The sequence below is a fragment of the Chionomys nivalis genome, chromosome 15 (genome assembly GCF_950005125.1).
Source record: "Chionomys nivalis chromosome 15, mChiNiv1.1, whole genome shotgun sequence".
Taxonomy (NCBI): Eukaryota; Metazoa; Chordata; class Mammalia; order Rodentia; family Cricetidae; genus Chionomys; species Chionomys nivalis.
This window is the reverse complement of record NC_080100.1, coordinates 58,539,948-58,545,772: the sequence shown is the minus strand read 5'-3', so window position 1 is coordinate 58,545,772 and position 5,825 is coordinate 58,539,948.

Sequence of the window (5,825 nt, the reverse complement as noted above, 5' to 3'; positions counted from 1 at the left end):
GCTGCCAGCTAGCTTATGCCCCGAAACAATTACACGGAAACTGTATTCTTTTAAACACTGCTTGGCCCATTAGTTTTAGCCTCTTATTGGCTAACTCTCACATCTTGCTTTAACCCATTTTTAATAATATGTGTAGCACCACGAGGTGGCTTACCAGGGAAGAACTTAACCTGCCTCTGTGTCGGGTGGGAGAATCATGGTAACTCACTGACTCAGCTTCTTTCCCCCAGCATTCTGTTCTGTCTACTCCACCCACCTAAGGGCTGGTCTATCAAATGGGCCAAGACAGTTTCTTTATTAACCAATGAAATTAACTCCTCCATCACCAAACAAACTAATCACAAATTTATTTTTTACATTGATTTTGGATTGTTCTTTTTCATTACTAATTAGAGACCATCAATTAGTTAAGTACCTAATAACATACTTTGAGAATGGAGTTTATGCTTAATTAGTCTCTTTTAAATTCCCTCTATAAAGGGAAGAGAAAAAGCTAAAATAGATCTGGCTGCATTCCATTCCTTAACCAACAATATGAAAATATGATAAAATGTCTAGCCATAGATTCTTCCTAATTTCTTACTGATCAGTGAAGAGTGTACTGAACCTTTTCTTGGCCTTTATTATGAGCTCAACCAGCAGAATCCAATAGATGGACAGTCAGGTATTTCTGGAGCTTGCAGATCCATTCAGAAAGGTTTCTTAGTCCATCTCCTTATAAGAAATCAGGCCTGAGCCTTTGAGTGCTGAGAAGTTCAAGCTAATAATATGGAGAAAACACAGCTTGTTCATGAAGTGGGGAGCAGAGAGGAAGAAGGTGAGTTTGGATGGAGCAATGGAGAAAGTCAAGAGACAAATGGTGAAAAGAAGAGACAGAAGATGGAAGGCCTTTCTGCCCAACCCACAGATGTTCCTTCACTCACACACACTCAGGGGCATGAGCACAGGGCCCTAGGTGATTCTCCCCACTCTTTTACCCACTCACGCATTTACAAAGCAAGCCAAACAAAAATTTCCCACAGAAGCCTTTCATGCCCAGAAACAGAGAACAGCACACATTGACGACTCGAGTCACCAAGCTATGGAGTGGTTGGTGAAGAATGTGGAACCCTGCAGCAGAGTTGATGCACTGTTTCTTTTAGAGGAAGTTTAGCATTCTGTATTCCTATCACAGTAACTAGCCAGAAAATGCCATTTCCTTGGAAAAACTTTGGAATGAATATAATATATTTTTACTTTAAAGTTCATTGTAAGAGAAACATGGCATTTCATGAATTGATTAGTATAAAATAAAGAATCAACCTTAGGCACAGAAGATTCACTCTAAAGTCAAATTTTAAAAATAAAATCCAAGTATTTTAAGTACTGAAAAATGTTTATAAAGTGAGTAAAGTAATGAAAATATGATAAAATGTCTAACCACAGATTCTTCCTAATTTCTTACTGATCAGTGAAGAGCATAGTGAACCTTTTCTTTAGACCTACAGAATTCTTTGGAGGCTAAAATACATTATACAGAACAGTGAAAGTAAAAATTAAAATACAATGTTATTTCTCTCAACAGTATTTATTAGGTTACATTTTTAAGAAGTAGGTTCAACTTTATTTAAAAATGAACGGTTTAGTGAAGAAACTTTCCAACTTAAATTGAAAAATTCAAATTAACACATTTCTTTTGGTTTTGAATTTATATAACCTGACACTGTGATATGAAAATCAGGACTCTGTAACACCTGCTTGTAATTTCAGATATGTAAGAGGAAAACCTGGTATTATTAAAAGGAGAAAACATGACAGGCTGCGTTCATTAAGATTTGCAAATATGTTGCGAAGTTTCTGAATGGATGAGTGGTGCCACTGGGAGTCAAAAGTCTGAGAAGAAAGAAACATGAGTCTCTAACGATCAAACTTGACTTTCCAGGTTCTCTTTGGTTGGAAGTCTCCTCAGTTCCTTTCTTTAACCCCTGTTATAATCTTCAAATTTCACTTCATATATTCAGATATTTCCACAGAAGATTTTCTACCACCCAAAATAGCCAAATTGACTGTTACTCACCTCACACAAAATTAAATTTATAAGACTCCATGACAGTAAGGACATGCATCACATCTTATCTCATTACTATACCACATGACACTTTAGAAGAAAAATTGGTTTTTAAATTAGCTTTGTATTCGACCTCAAAGTGGGCACTTAACCTTATGCAGCAGAAGGAAGTTGATAAGGAATGATGCATTCAGTAAAAAGTGATCCAGGGTTTTTAGAAAAGGCATTCCTTAGTGCAAATTAGATATTTTCAGTGAGTTGTAGGATTGTTTCTATTTATAGTCTTTACATGCTTTAATAAAAGGTAACATTATCCCATTTTTTAACATCGGCTTTACATGGTTATCATTTTGTCCTCAAAGTAATCTTTTATAGCAGAGGTCACTAAAGTCACATTTATTTAATATATGAGGCAAACAATTGATACTGAATAATTTAACTAACTTGACTTTGTCCTCATCAGATACTACATAGCAGAAATAAGGCTAAAACCAAAATTCTGATTTCAAACTTATTGTTCCCAGTGGTCCAAGAGAGTTACATATGAGATAAGGAACTCATAGTCTAAGAGAAAGGGATAAAAGTTAGTTCATATTTGCTATGTATTAATTCCCCCCTGCTGTATTTGTGTGTGTGTGTGTGTGTGTGTGTGTGAGAGAGAGAGAGAGAGAGAGAGAGAGAGAGAGAGAGAGAGAGAGAGAGAGAGAGAAGGTTGAGTAGATCTTTCAGATCAATTGGAACTCAATGAAGCTGGTGGTAATTCTCCAGCTTCAGGAGCCAGCTGTAGAGCTGTACCTTGTGAGAGCAGGTCACGTAGTAAGGGTACATAATCACTAACAACAACTGTATCACCCAAATTGTTTCTACCATACCTCCATTGACCTCTGGGGGACTAGAAAGGATTGACTTTCAAGTCAATAAATATATCCAATAATGTAAACAGCTGATAATTTAACATGGGCCTCAAGCCATGCTGGGTAAACCCTTATTTTACCAACTAAGATGTAACTGAAGTGTTTTGATTTGCTTGTTGTTTTTAGGTTTCTTCACATCTAGCTTCTTGTGTAGGTGCAGTCCAACATGATCTCCTTCCTGGAATAAACGGAGGCTCATTAGAAGCCACTTTGCCCACAATACAGTCATTCCAGTTAGATGCAAAAAATGTGCAAAAGATTGACAATGCCTGTCCTCTTGTGTTTCGGGAGGAGAAGGGTACTCCTAGGAGCCAGTTGAAACCTGCCAAACTGACTTACTCATTTTATTCCCGAGAGTTCTGTTCTTCCTCTAACTAAATCATTTGGCTATCCCATACCCCACTGCAAGACTTCTTACTTTCTTATCTAAGTGTGGAAAAATCACCTTAAAATCATGGAACTATCCCATTCCTCAGAGAAAATTTCTCCTACATGTATTATTCATTGATGATTCTTGATTAACTCTTGCCATAATGGTTGTAAAATGAGCTTCCATCTCCAACACTTCCTCTCCAATTTACTAGCTTCCCTTTAGCAATCAACTAGAAATGAAAAAATTTCTTCTCCTGTTGTCTTTGATTTATCTAGTTGCTCTTGGTGTAGTTTAATGGCTACTTTTAAAAATGGTTTATACTGGGCAGTGGTTGCACATGCTTTTAATCCCAGCATTCAAGAGACAAAAGCAGGTGGATCATAGTGAGCCTGGTGAGTCTACAGAGTGAGTTCTAGAAGCTTTAGGATAGCCAGGACTGTTTACACAGAGAAACCTGTCTCGAAAAACCAAAAATAAATAAATAAATGAATGTTTATAATTCCTGACTTCCCTGAAATAGTACAGCGTTTCATTATTTTGCATTTGGTCAATGGCAGCAACTTCTAACTGGCACCTGTGTAACACTTACATGCTCTCATCATTTTGTGTTTCTTAGTGTTTCCTTCTCTTAACAAGAAATGTTCCTAACCTCTTCAAATTTATATTATTCCAATCCTTGGAATCAAGCAGTATTTTACAGATGAAAAACTCTTTCTTTAAGTAGGAAGTACTCATAGAGATGAGGTCTGGACATCAGGTGTGTTTACTGAGGCTAGGATGCACTTGCTTTGTAGTGAACATACATTCACATAGACATGAAAATCCAGATGAAGATCTACAGTTGAGAAATCATGTCTTCTTTATAAATACCCACCACTTTAAATTCACATACAAACACCTTTTTATTTATTCCATGTTTAAACTTTTATGTACCTTCTTTCACAGTGAGGACACAGAATTCAATATCTTAAACAAGCTCATTCATGCATTATATCTAGCATGGTTTCAGAATTTTGTCTATGACTTGAATTCAAATGTGCTTGATTTCTGCAATTTCTACCTCATACTCCACACGTTCTCCAGTTAAATGACTGTGGTGGAATTCTTCCTTCTCTTCCATTCATTCTTCTGTCACTTTTGACCCTATCTTTTACCTCACCACACTTTTTTCCCCTGTCTCTTATTTTGTCTGCCTGCCTGCCTGCTTTTTTCCCTCTGTCCCTCAGTACCTCCATCTCCCCCTTCCTTCATTCTTTCCTTCCTATCTGTCTATCTCCTATGGATATCACCTACTCACCAACGTAATACAGTGACTTTGATGTCTCCCTCTTGATTCCTATGTCCCAGCCCTCTTTGTGTTCCTGTGATTAATTCTCCTCTCTGTTTCTCTTTTATTTCCATGATTTTATATTAATGCTTATTGTAGTTACTCTTCCAATAATTTCCTAAATATCTATTTATTTTCTTGAGTTTTGTTTTTTCCTTTTTGTGCCTTTTACATTACACATAGATCTCTAAGTCTCCATGTTACTCATTGAGATGGGTCTCTAGCTTAAGTTTTAAATCAAAGACTCAAAGAGACAGAAGGACTTTTTCATCTCACGTCTTCTCATACCACATGAAACCTCTTTGGTTAGTGTGTGTCTCTTTCCTGCCTAAGCGGTATCTAAGAAGATAGAGACAATGTTCAACATTTGCTATAGAAGGAAAGACGGAAACTATAAGAGCAAACAAGGATGAAGAACATTGTAAAGTTTGATGTCTTCCACATTTATTTTTTTATCCAAAGCCAGAAAGTGTAGAAGTGCTTCTTAATTATTTATCTGGTTGCATTATTTACATGTAAAACACAATGACTGTGTTAGTTAGAGTTTCTATTACTGTGATAAAACACCATGACCTTGGGGACCAAAGGTTTTGTTTTGCTTACACTCCCACAATAGAGTTCTACAACACCAATGGAAGTCAGGGCAGGATCTCAAGACCAGAGCAGATGCAGAGACCATGGAGCTAAAAGCAATTTTTGTCAAAGTATTTTATGAAAGCAAAAGAAACTAAGATATATATCCAATTTACATACTAAACTTTTTCATAGGTACATACATGTAAACAACATATATGGGTTGGTACTGCCTGTATTTTCAGAATTCCCTGGGATTGAATTAATGCATGCATTATAGATGAGAGGGGACTAATTTGAGAGATTAACCAAATTTTGCTTCCAGAATGACGAAAATAAACATTTCTGCAAATAAATTTTTGAACTTTTGACCTTAATTAAGTGGATACAATATTTGTATTGTGTAGACAAGATATCAAGAACCCAAATGGAGCCACTCTGCTATGAGGTATAAAGGTCAGAGTTCATCAAAATATACCCATTTATATGAGAATGGCTTTTGTACTTTGTTTTTTCAGTTTGTAATTATAAGATTAGGGAAAACAGGATTTGCTTGAGGGAAACATTTATGCTCTTGGAGGAAATTTTTAC